The 14,120-nt window shown below is 36.4% G+C and overlaps 1 protein-coding gene across 5 annotated transcripts in view; it reads left to right on the forward strand.

The window, feature by feature from the left end:
• The window catches only part of cux1b (cut-like homeobox 1b), a 559,925-nt gene that overhangs the window by 207,284 nt on the left and 338,521 nt on the right, over nt 1–14,120 (forward strand). The gene's annotated exons all lie outside the window — the stretch shown is intronic.

Below are 14,120 nucleotides of genomic sequence, written 5' to 3' on the forward strand. Positions count from 1 at the left end.
AATAACCTTGAATATATACAAATAAGTGACCCCTCAGTGGATAAAGTGGAAAGTGCACTGCTAATTACCATATAAGACAAGTAGTATGGCTTGAAAACAGTATTCATTGTTGTAACATGCCTGGGGTCGACAGCGACCAGTATAGTGGCTGCCCCTGCTGGACATTATAGATCCATATAAGAAAGCGACTCTGGCAAAAGCTTAATTGCAACGCAAAAGAATTACCAGCATATTAAATTTATTTACAATCTAGTATAGGTAAGCATGTTAACTGCCACCAGCTGTAGGCTAAGAAGACAGGGATTTATCCTTTTTGGATTTCATTTTGCGTTTGTTCTCCTGTGTGCAGTCTTGTCCTGCCACTTGCTTCAATAAAACAAAGTGTAGGCCCCAGATAATTTACAGAAACTCAGAATCCTGTCTTCATAATTTGCTGCAGTATGTAATAAAAATCATTGGTCTTACTTAGTTTATAATGCAGTTATACATTTTCATACATATCAGTAATATTTTCACAATTTAATTTTAGCACCTTTGTAATATTGTTTGCACATACAGATGTTAAATGTTGACCAAGCAATAATACTTTATTTTATATATACATACTATATATGTTATTTTAACAAAAAGATTCAACCACCAAAAAATACTCTCAAATATACATTTTACAGTTCCTAGATATATTTCTTTCTTTATTATCCCTTTAGTGACTGTTTGTACTATCTACCTTTGTATCTGTGTAAATGGCAATGTATTACCATTAGGTGGGTGCAAATTTTGTTAGACACACAAGACACATAGAGACAGTCACAGTCTTAGCTCAATCATACCATTTCACAGCCTCTGAAGTACTGTGCTGGGGGAACATGTTATTAGTGTCCTGTTATTAGACTTCCTAGCTTGCAGCCATGTTTAAATTGCTTCCTTGTGAGAAAAAAAATTGAGTTAAAACAGGGCTAATGGGAGCCAGCCAGACATGCATAAACTTTGGTATTGATGATAGGCCTTGCTCTTCTTGGCCACAGTTTTTCCTGCCAGGGTGGTCATGGTCTGGAGGGAAGGCTGTCACCTCTTTTGTGGTTCATATTAGATAGACCTGATTATCATAATGCTGTAAATCTAACTTTATGTAGCAAAATATTGGTATTTTGCATTTTTTCCTACTACTTGAGTTGCAGGACATGATACATGATATATTTCTTTATAAGCTGCATCTGGTACAAAATGCCTTTAGATAGATAGATAGATAGATACTTTATTAATCCCAATGGGAAATTCACATTTAGTGGAAACTAGCTGTGGTGTCAGAAATGTCAAAGATGGTTGTTACTAATCATACATCTTTTTGCATCTCACATTTCTTTGATTTTCATTGGTGCATGATTGACTTTAAAGCAGCAGTCAAAGTTTTAAACTTGGGTATTGTTTATGTTCCTAGTGCTAGTTTTGTTGGTGTCATTTGATTTTGATTGTATCTTCAGTCTTTCAGAGTGTATATTCCTGTCCATACTGCCTTAAACAGTAAACTAATTTAATTTTACTTTTTTCAAAGTATGTCCAGAGTGGAGTCCATGCCTATAAGTGATTCCAATAAGCAGCAGAAGGTGTACACATATGTATTCTTTTTAAACATTGTTTTTCTTAGGATTTTTTTTTTTATCATTTACACATTTCTGTCCAGTATGTTTAGTTCAACAATGTATTGACTAATTAACTGCTTTAAATTAAATATTGAAGGTATTTTAGCTACTTTTGTAAATTCAACCACTCCATCTCTCTTCTAGTTTATAAGCTTATGATTGATATAATTATTTCTAAAAATTGTCCTGTTGTTAGGCTGCATTAGTGTACACACTGCTTAAATCTTGACTTAAAAGTTTTCTATCTGGAGTTTTGTTTCAGTTTGCCCCAAAAATATGCTGTTAGATTGACTTAGAGCATCAAAATTTGCCCTATGTGAATAGTTCCTATAATAAATTTCCATCCCTTTCATTTTTAACCTTGAGCTCATCTTTGCAATCATAGTCTTTCACTCTCTGCAGCTTTGTTCCTGATACATTGGGCATGCACGTAGGAATTTTACTGCACTCTATAAATGTTACTTACCTAGGCAATGACATTCATGTCTCTGGTGACTCTTCATATGAAATCAATAGACTGATTGGGAGAGCATGAGGGGTCATGAGGTCGCTGGGAAGAGGTGTGTGGTGCTCCCGATATCTACTGTATGCAAAAGGACGATGGTCCAAGTCTTTAGAGTCCTTGTGCTTCCTGTCTTGCTATATGGTTGTGAGACATGGATGCTATCCATTGACCTGAGACAAAGACTGGGCTCCTTCGGTACTGTGTCTCTTCAGAGAATCCTTGGGTACCGCTGTTTTGACTTTGTGTTGAATACAGTAAGTGGTTTGCTCATGGAGTCACGAATGAGGCACATTAACTGCATTGTGAGGGAGATTCAGTTATGGCACTATGGCCATGTGGTGCGACTCCCTGAGGGTGATCCGGTTCACAGGATCCTCATTGTTGAGGACCCAAGTGGCTGGACCAGGCCATGGGGATGCCCACGTAACACCTGGCTGCGGCAGATAGAGGGTCATTTCTGGAGACTGGGACTGAGCTGCATGTCTGCCTGGGGGTTTGCCAACCAGGATCCCGAGCTGTTTTGTTGTATGGTGAGTGCAGCATTGCGCTGTACCAGTGCATGCTCCCCAACCTGACTTGACCTACACATGTGACAATATTACTAATACGACTACTATTAAAGTGGATTCGGAAAATGGATATTTACTATTAAACATGTCCCTCTACCTTATCAATAACCATTTTTTCTTTCCCCATCATAATTTTTGTTCACCAAAGTTTCATGATAAAAGTGAACAATCTCCAATGTTAAGTTTTAGGTTTGTGTTAAGTTATTAAGCAACAACAATAGAGTAATAACCTAAACAAAAGAGTAGGGCAGAGTAAATTGCTGCATAGATTGAATATGGACCATTAGGTGATTTGACAGTTTTTTTTAAAGATGTTGGCTACATAGAACCTTGTCAGTATAGTGACTCTGGCAAACCCAAAAACAACAGCGATGCTAATAGCCCATAAAAAAGGTAATCTTCTTTAGTTCCCACTCCACAGCACACTGGAGTGTACAAGGGTTTCATTTCAGATATTAGATTAGCTCCAGTGGGCACAGTTACAGGATTCATAAACCTTTAGACATCCTAATGGAGTTCCAAATATTTTTCTCCTTTATCTTAATCAGATATTTTTTTGCCTCCGTGCCAAGAATTGTGTGTATTTGAGTATCAATAAATTTACTTTTGAAACATTAAAATGTAATCAATTGAATATATTTACGAACCATGTGTGCTAAATGAGGGTAGTGAAAGTGCCCTGTATGGAATTTTCCGATGCTGTACATAGAGGGGTCTTTTTCTAGCATGAAGTATAGATAATAAGATGAGATTTCAAATCATGTTATAGTGGCCACAATCACTGATGCCAGGTTTTTGGTGGCACAATTATACGTATATGAGTGCGTGTGAGAGATTGCCTGTTTGGGTTCTGTTTCCAATTACAAAGAGTCTCTTCATATTGCTGCAATGGGGCTGTCTTCTCTTACTGTTGAGAGATGAGGGAGTATAACCTTCCGTCACATAGGAAATAAATGGTGGAGAGGAAAGCCAAATTTAATTTGAGTCAGATATCTTACAGATCAGACCTCTGTTTGGCGGAAGCTGACCAAGTGCATGAAAGAGAGAGAGGGAGAAGTGGAGGTGGGGGGAAGACTCAGCAGGTCATTAATCACTGTCAGTCCATTTCTCCAACTTCCAGCAAGAGAGTGCTGCTCTCCCCTGCAAATAAACTGTGGGCTGTATGCACATGTCTCTTGCCTGGCACCCTCTCTTCCATGCTTTGCCACATTCTCTTGAATTAAGAAAGGATCCGTCTCATTTTGTTTAGACTCATGCTTCCCTGCATCATGGCTGCTCTTGTATTCCAAAATCTTTTCCTGATTTTTACAAAACCAGAAAAGTCACCAACCCACCAAACCATATTGCAGATAAATCTCATTAAAAGACTTTTAGACATATGAACTTGTGTGCGTTCTTGCATGCATGTCACCCTGTGCTTCACACCCTAATGATAACCCTGCACTCCTGTTCCTCATTATTCTGTGATTTTAAGAAAGCAAGCACTTAAAAACAATGAGCAGAAAAGGACTATCTGGCACAAGTGAATACCAGTAATTGGTCAGTTGCTGTTATCAGCAGCTCTGCTGCTATAAATATAGAGAACTTCAGACAGGAAATCCCTAATAAGAAATCAAGTGCAGATGGGATTTAATAAAAAAGAAAAATAATGTTGGCTTCTGAGAGTCTCTAAAAATACCTTTCATACCTTGAGTACAGCACCAAGAGATGTTTTGCCTTTTTCCAGCCAGAGTCCCCTGAGCACCTTGTGTTCATCTGAAAGTCTCACACACACATTATTATTTTTTTTTTTAAAGATAAAGACTGATAATAAGACTAATAATAAGCAAGTTAGTCCTTTATGATTTTCTTTTGTTGTATTGTTTTTTTTTCTTGTTGTTATATAGATGCTCTGGATTTTGCTGTTCACCTGTATGGTAGCAAACTGCTGGGATAAAATTTTTCAGTGATGAATGCATTCTACACAACTGAGTTTGGGATCAATATTTTTTATTTGATGCTCATGTCAGTTTTGACACTTCAAGGCTAACCAAAATTTGGTATTAGTTGACTCTTTTTGGCCAAAAGTGGGTTTCAAATTCAGCCATATTTTAAAACTTAATTAAATAATAATAATAATAATTCATTACATTTATATAGCGCTTTTCTTAGTACTCAAAGCACTTATCCACACAGGGAGGAACTGGGAAGCGAACCCACAATCTACCACAGTCTCCTTACTGCAAAGCAGCAGCACTACCACTGCGCCACCTGTGAGGACTACCAAGACTTACTGGAGGAGCACTGACTGTAGCTGAGCCATCTACACCTCCTTTGTGAAATTTGCCTTGGGTTTCAAACCAGTGGTCATTCCTCACAAACACCATAAAAGAATCAGTCACTGCAGAGAGATTGCCTGGGCTGAGGTCCCTAGAGGCATGAGGCAGCAGTGCTTTCCAATTCTGTATCTTGCTCCCTTTGTTAAAACATAGTTTGCATTTCAAAAATGATATAAAAGAGAATATTTTGAACAAAAGCTCTTCTTGCCAGTGAGCTCTATTGGGGATACTAGGTCTATATTTGTAGTTCTTGCTGGCAGCAGATTTACTGTTTGCTAGCTTCCGGTGACTATGAGTGATTTCAAGGAATTTGAAGCTGTTAACAGCCTCTATTGGTACAGACCAGTGGTCTATAGTATTGTGCTCCCAACAAGACCCAACCCTTGTATGGGGACACAATGTTATTAAAATGGGAACATCCACACTCAATCACAGCCAGTTTAGCAGGGCATGTATATATGTGGACAAACAGAATTAAAGTGTAAAAGTGTGCAACTGTGCACAAACCATGCCAAAGCGTTAATGTATGACTACTATGGCTTGTACTTTTCTGTTATTATTATGTGTTTAGCCATTTATGAGAGATGAGATGAGAAATGGCAAAATAATATCTATTAAAGATCATAATTGAAAGTTTTTGCCCTACTTACATACTTTTTTTGTCCTTTTATGTTACTTACCACAAATTTCATCACCTCATGTGCTAAACATGTAGAATTATGAATAGTAGAATATCCTAAATGTAGAGCAGAAATGCTGCCATTACTAAATGTAGAGCAGAAACGTTGCCATTATATCAAGCCAAATCTTCCAAGAAAATCTAGTTGTGTTTAATGTTTCCTCTAAAAAAAATTGTTAGTGGGTGGCTGTGATTGCAGATGGAGGTTTGGTGTGTCTTGGGTCATGTTATTGTCTAAAGGCAGTGTAAAATTTACATTTTGAAATAACTTGCAATAAGAATTAGATGCAAGGCATGTCATATTTAGGAACTGCAGTTAACAAAATATCACCATTTCAGTAATTTCAAGTTTTGTATTGTGCCATGTGTGCTGGTGGGCAGTTGATGTAAAGAAATCCAGAATAAGAATGAGCTATGTGCTGAAATAATCAAACAAAGACAATTCAATTGCAGTGTGCTACCTTAAAAAATTCACAATGATTTAATAAGTTAATTTTCTTCAAGACTGGGTCCTCCCTCCAATGAAGTTGGCAAGTAGCCTAGTGGGTGGCCTTTCACTAATTTCAATGATGGGGGTAACACTGGCGTTCATTCCTAAGACTTGAAAAGAAATCAAGCAGCTATTGTGTCAGTCTGAGATGTATTAGACTGAATTTATAGGTAGACACCCAATCAATAGTTCATTATGATTAGAAAGGGTAGTAACCAATTATGCACCTGTTATCTGGGACAGTTAACTCTTGATAAACAAACATTAATGCAAAATGAAAACACCGTGCAATATGTTTACCAAAACATGAGTATTTATTATCGAGTAAGTTTCTTAAAGCATCAGAAATTCTAGTCTCAGATTAAAATTGTATTTGTCAGGTCATTCTTTTAGCCCCACTTAATCCACTTTGCTGTGCCCCATGATGTAAGCAAATGAAGCTAACTGTTCCAGCTATATATGGTATCTGTATATAATTATGCTTTATACACTCATTGTAATACTCTTGTGCTTGATAATTTTTTGTGTATTTGTCCTTTTTTGGATGGAGGGTACATGTCTTATGTCATAAAATGTAATTGTACATATTCCTGTAATATACATATTCCTGTAATATAAAATAAGTATAAGTGCAGAGTCAAAAGATGTTTATGTTGTGGCCCCAGTTCTGAGCTATATTATTGTTCACTTTGTAAATAAAGTACCTTGTGGTGGTGCTTATACCTGTGCAGTTAATATTTTTCCTTTTTTTCTTGGGGATGTGCAGAGGTCCAAAGCCTCACTGGTACAAGAACCTAAAAGACAATATACCATATTCTCCATTATGTGAAATTTAAAGCACACACAGCTGGATTGCCTGAACTTCATTAAATTTAATACCTTTGTTTAGAAAGTCTGAAAAATCCCCTAATCTTTCAGCCAGAGATCTTATCCTACAGCTTAAAAAACAGTCTGAAACTGCAAGGCACTTTAGGTCACTTACTCTAATCAGATGGCCCATCATTCCTTACAAGTATCTAAATACTGCCTGGGGAGGTACTGTAGTGAATGGAAGGGCATGGCCACTCCATCAGCTTTACGATGAAAACATTGGTTCCAGTGAGTCTACTGTTGTATTCAGAAAATCAAAAACATGGAAATGAAAGACCTGCACATACATACACCTTTTACAATTACTACATGATTGCCTGATTACAGTTATTTTAGCTGTCTCTGATCATTTTACATAATCATTTGAATTTACTATTTTACTTTCAGGGTGTTAAAAATGAAAGGAAATAAATTGAGATGTGAAAATATGCCCTGACAGGAAACTTTTAAAAAAACCATTTATACTGACATACATGGGTAAAAAAGTTTTAATTTGCTAGTTTATACAATTGAGTTTGAGCATCGGCATACATTTCAGCAGAATGCTTCAAAGGCTCTAGAATCAAAGAGGATTTTTCCTCCGTTTTTATATTCTCCATGCTTAATGCTTTTAAGCTTATTTTTTGAAAAATTATGTAGCTTCCAGGTTTTCAATCAGTCTGTCTTCGGGGTTTGAAAAAAGTACTGAATTTTTTATAATATAGCGGTGAACAATACTTTGAACAATTCTGACTTTGAATGTCCCAGAGTTTGAATGCTACATCCAAGTGAAATATGATCCGGAGTTCGAACAATTCTTCTAAGTTTGAACTGAAATGCAGTGAAAAAAATGCAGCAGCAGATGGCACTTCTGCAGCAAGTGTAAACGTCATCTATTGTGTGCCCAAGTTATCTCTTGCTGTGAAAGCATCTCTTGGGTTTTTTCACTCATGTGTTTTAAAAGCTTTTTTTTTTCGTTATTTTTTGTGTGTTTGGTTATATACTGTATCTAACCCCTATCTATTAACCATGGCATCCTAGAAGAGTGTGGAAGCAAGGAAGCCTAAGAGTAAGGTTGTAATATTGAAGATTGAGGTGAAAAAGGAACTTACTGTAAGTACAGTAGTTTGGCATTTTTATGGAAGGTGACCCCCGTCCCCATTCTGTTTTGCAAACGGTAACCATTCTTTTCCTCTCTGCCAGCCACATGGGACATCGGTACTCCTCACTCAGGAACAGTAAATGCATTTTTCATTTTATTATACATTATTTACATATTTTATTTATTGTTTTAACATTTTAATTTATTATTTAGTGCTTTAATTGTGTTATTTTTACCCCAAATTATTTGTTTTGGCTGTTTAAGGTTATCAAATTGGAATATTGTTTGGGGTCTGGGGAATGAATTAATTTACTTTCCATTATTTCCAATGGGGAAAATTGATTCAGACCTCAAGCAATTCAAGTTCAAATGGCCTCCTGAAACAAATTAAGTTCGAAATATGAGGGTTAGGTTACTGTATTATTTTTGCTCTATACATTGTATGTTTTGATCTTAGAATATCTTTTTGAACATGACGTGTTTCATTTTTTTTTTTTTGGTTTTTCTGTGTATTTTGCCATTTCAGTTTGCAGCCAGGTTTTTATTTCTCAGCCCTTTCGTGGCAATCTTCAATATATCTATGTGAATGAGGTATAGTGTAAAAGGGATTATATTACAGTTAGAACTACAAGTTGTAATTCAGACATTGAAAATCTAGCTGTCAGAATTCGTCCACGTTATTTGCCCAGGGAGATAGATTACATCATCCTTATTAATGTTTATATTCCTTCCTCTGCAAATGGGAACCTAGCAATGGAAATGAATAATGAGGACTTACTCTGACCCTGCAGTTATAATATGTGGTGACTTCAAACATGTGACTTTGGAACAAATGGTGACAAATTTCTATCAGTTTATGACCGGTTCCACTTGAAATAATAAGTTGGACCTGCAGTATTCAAATGTTAAAGATGCCTTTAATTATTATCTACTAACACCTTTAGGAAAATCTGACCACATTCTGATTCATCTTATTCCCAGCTACAAGCCTGTTATTAAATAGCAACCTGTTACCACCAGAATATTGAGGAAGTGGAGCTCCTATCCTGAAATTGCTCTGAAAGACTGTTTCCAAATGACAGACTGGAAAATGATGTGCAGATCTAATGGGGACAATACTGAGATCACAGACTTTACATTAACTTTTGGGTCAACACAGTGGTACCCATAAAAACAGTCTGTTGCTTTCCAAACATCAAGCCCTGGATTACTAAGGAGCTAGAAGTCTCCTGAATGAGAAAAAGAGAGCATTTAAATACAGAAACAAAGAAGCTCTGAAGGATGTACAGTGAAGGAAAGTAAGGTTTAAAACCTAAAATAGAAAACACACTTACTCAGAATAACATGAAGGATGTCTGGAATGGACTGGGTATAATTACTGTACTCAAGCAATCCAGGGCTCAGGTGGTAGATGGGGATGTGGACAAAGCTAAGAATCCTGAACCAATTTTTAATACAACCTTCTTCCCAATGACCAGTCTTCCCACATCACCATTACTACATCAAGAACTCCTACCATGTCAACTGGATTGGCCAGTGACAAGTCCAACTACTAGACAAAGATTGAAGTGGAGGATTGCTATTATCTAACTGTTTCACAAAGCACATTCTCTCCTGGACCAAGTTGGCAGCACTGTGAGAATTATGTTTTTTGATTTCTCCAACACCTTCATTACCATCCAGCCTTCCTTGTTAAAGGGTAAACACAGAGTTATGCAGGTGGATGAGCCTATGATATCCTGGATAATGGACTGTCTTTTGGGGAGACCCGCAGTTTGAGCAGCACTGGAGCATCACAAGGAACAGTCCTGTCACCTTTTTTCTTCACTCTTTACACCTCCAACTACAAATACAGTATAATAGCAGGTCATGTTACTTGCAGAAATTCTCAGATGATTCTGTATTTTATGGCGTATGTTGATAAAGGGGATGAGGACAGAGTATATGAGTCTGGTGGAAAAGTTTGTTTCTTGGTGTGAAGGGAATTGGCTGCATCTTAACATCAGTAAAACTAAGGGACTGGCAATTGACTTTTGCCACACCAAAGAGCCTCAATGTCTGGTCACCATGCAGTTGTAAATTATAAATAAATGAAAATCTTTGTACATTTAGTTTTTTATTGAGCAGCATATATTTAAAATAGCAGTATTACTGTAAACACTGTCACTTTATGAATAATTCACCAAATGCATATGGAATATTGGTTCTTTGTTTTTTTATCTTTACTGGAGGCTTAGCCTGTTTGTGCTTACAATGAAATGTGGAAATGCATTAACTAAGCAGGACTCAGAGGAAGTATTTTATATAACCTGTGGACGAGGAACATTGTAAGAAACAGAATAAACAAATAATGTTAAAGGAAGGACTATTGATTTTTGTTTAGAAAGCCACATTTTTCCGACTATATAAGGGCTGAGGCAATTTTTTAAAATTGATTTACCCTGCCTTTGATAATACCCATCCACAAAGCATAGATAAAGCCATGTAAAGCTTGCAAAGCCATGGGTAAATTGTTTCCCCCCCCCCAATGTTGAAGTGGGTCCTCCACTCCAGCTGTGCAGTGTTACTATGGAATACAAAATAATTGGTGCAGAAAGAATTGTCTGCAACATAACTTCAGCAAAACCAATGAACTGGTTATTGACTTTGTCCGCACCAAAGATCCTCTATGTCCAGTAGCTATTCAAGGAGTAGATGTAGAGGTGGTGCACTTACAAATACTTGGGTGTTCAATTTTATGACAGGTTGGACTGGTTGCAGAAAGGGCAGACCAGGCTCATTTTCCTTAGGAGACTGCATTCCTTTAACGTGGGAAGTGACATCCTTCCTATCTTGTAAAACTCTGTGATGGCCAGTACAATTTTCTATGCTGTGGTGTGCTGGGCCAGTAACTTTGCTTCAGGAAAAGGCCCATCAAATCAACAAGCTAATTAAAAGGAAAAGCTCAATTGTAGGATGCACTGTGGACCCCCTGGAGGTAGGTAGCCAAGGAGACAGTTAAAACAAAACTGAGTGCCATTATGATCAAGGCTGCACATTTTCTGTCTGACACACTTAACACTGAGTACTTTCAGTCAATGAACCATTCAGCAGAAATGTGTCAAGAGACTGTGGCTCCTTTATTTATTTTTTTAATTGAGATTCTGTAAAAAGCCAGAATTTCCCCCGGGAAAAAGGCAGATCTATCTACCTTATATAGTACTGAACATTTCTATCTGTCTATCTACCTGTCTGTCTGTCTGCCTGCCTGCCTGCCTGTCTGTCTAGAAAAAAATTACCAAATTGTTTGGATTTTAACATCTCTGTATAGATTTACTGCCCATGAGCAACTTTAGCAAGCTGAAGACTAAAAACTAGTGTTGAAGGTTTCCCCATATATTGATTGAGCTTCTTGTTCTATAATAAGTGCCCCGTCTACTGATTTAAAAAAAATACAGATTAGGAAAATTTGAAAATATCTTATTTTACTGATGGACATCATGGAGAATGTCTGTCTTTGTTGATCTGTTTTAATCATTCTGAAAAATTCTCAGCATTATATTCTACTCTTTGACACTTTCCTTTAGTTCCTTTTACTTGACTGTACATATTTTAAGACTTACCCCATAGCTTTTAAAAACATATAAGTGGGTACAATAATGGTATTTTCTTTTTTATGCATATTCCTTTTGCCCCAAACAGTACAAATTTAAATAGCACAGGCTGTAAGGAAAATTGGCCTGTGCTGTTTTTGTCCAGATGTTTTTCTTCAGGAAACATCTGAAAGGGTATTAATTTCCTTCCCATAGGACTGAAAAAAGAGTGACTTTTTACATGTTGCCTATTTGTAGTAGTAGCTGCATTACACCGTAAATCATACAGGGCAAGAACTGGGCTAAAAAAAGGAAGATGCAGCATCACATTTGTTCCTAGGATGCATATGCTGCTGTTTAAGTAATGCCTTTAAAAAATACAAAGCAATGTGTCTATAGTAAATTAATTCTTATGGTATATTTTCAATTTTCCTTATGCTCTTTTCAATGTTGTGGTAACTGTTCATCTTTAAATTGTTGAATTGTCATTTTCTGGCTGCCTGATGTTTTCTGCTGTGTAATAGTAACTGGTTCTCTTGGTTCCCTGTTCATGATATTTAAGCCTTTTTTTACTGACTGGTTTTAGTATTGTAAAATGTGCTTTATTTTTCTGTACACCAGAAATTTAGGTCTGACTTAGTAGCCCAGATTCCTCATTTTTTTGGAACCCAACTGTGTTCTTTTTTTTCAGCTTTACCTATGTGACCGTAAATCTATCTGTTCTTAGATCAGACTGAGAATTTAACTGGAAAAATCAAGAGTTGCAGAGGGCATCAGTAACTTGATTGTATGAAAGTAAGACCTGGGGCTAAAGGTTTCAGAGCCAAGTACTTAGTAGATGTGCTCAGATTGATTGGTCCCCCCCGATTGGAATTGGATGATTTTCACTTTAAAAAAAAAAAAAAGATTAAATCGGTGATCAGTAAAAAGGAACGATCACAAAAACTGATACTCTCATCCCCTGCTTTGTGGTAATTTACTTGTAGTACTCCATTATGCAAGGTATTACAGTAGTTGAGCCAATGCACATCTTTTTTTTTTTTTCCAATTGCAGCAAACTTTCTGGAGTGTAAAACAAATAGCAGCAAGTGGAAGTTTGTTTTACCATGAAGGAGAGGTGATTGGTATATTAGCCTTTACATTAAAGAAAGTGGAGTAATAAACTGAAAAAAAGTAATCACAGAAGCTGGCCTATGCAAATAGACAAATGGCAAGAAAAGCTGTTTTAAGGAATTCAAACCTTAAAATAACCTTAAAATAAAATTCAAACCTTTACAGTGGACCCTCGGGTCACGACTAATTTGTTCCAAAACTCTGGTTGTAACCCGATTTGGTTGTGACCTGAAGTAATTTCCCCCGTAGAATTGTATGTAAATACAATTAATCCGTTCCAGACCCGTTACAAACTGTATGTAAATATATTTTTTAAAGATTTTTAAGCACAAATATAGTTAATTAAACCATAGAATGCACAGCGTAATAGTAAACTAAATGTAAAAACATTGAATAACACTGAGGAAAACCTTGAACAACAGAGAAAACTAACATTGCAAGGGTTCGCGCTATAGCGCTACGAACTGCTTGCTAAAAACATTGCAACAATGCACAATACGAACCGATCACAGAAGTGAAGTGGAGGTTAAAATCCAATAGAAAAATGTCATCTCTCTCTCTCGCGTGTGTGTGTGTGTGTCTCTCTCGCACACTCTCGCTCACTGCACAGGGAATGCACAGGTAGAGACTGAACACGTGCAGAATCATTGGCGCGCACAAACCGAAAGGAAACTGGCTTGTTCGTAGTGTGTGGTCGTGAACAGATGCAAAAGATTGGCAAACTTTTTGGTCGTAACCCGATTTGTATGTGTTCAGAGACGTTCGTTAAATTAAAACGGACACTGCTTGAGTTTAGACAGCTTGTTTACAATGCAACGGCTTACACTTTTAATTGGAAAATAAAGATAAAGACAAACTTTTTAAAAAGATTTGTACTGGTGTTTATTATTTATTGCTGTGTGTCATACAGCATAAGTTTTGATTAGAAACAAGGACTATGTAATTAAAATGGTATTCCATTTTTTATAATTACACCTTAAGAATTACAAGTGTCTAGTTGATACATTGAAAAAAAAACGCACTTCTATAAATATAGTAAATATATATTTTAACAGCACAAAGCTGTAGTGTAATTAATGATTTAAAATGATTCAAACATAAAAGTGAATGTATATTTACATTTAAATAGTGTTTAATTGCTGATATCAATTAATAAGTACTGTTTTTAACTAATCCTTGTTTCAGATACCGTAGGTACATTACAGAAAAAAACTAAATATCACAGCTTGTAATTATGAGAAACATTTTATTTTCTTGTATGCCATATTTATTATGGATAAATT

The sequence above is a fragment of the Erpetoichthys calabaricus genome, chromosome 8 (assembly GCF_900747795.2).
Source record: "Erpetoichthys calabaricus chromosome 8, fErpCal1.3, whole genome shotgun sequence".
Taxonomy (NCBI): domain Eukaryota; kingdom Metazoa; phylum Chordata; class Cladistia; order Polypteriformes; family Polypteridae; genus Erpetoichthys; species Erpetoichthys calabaricus.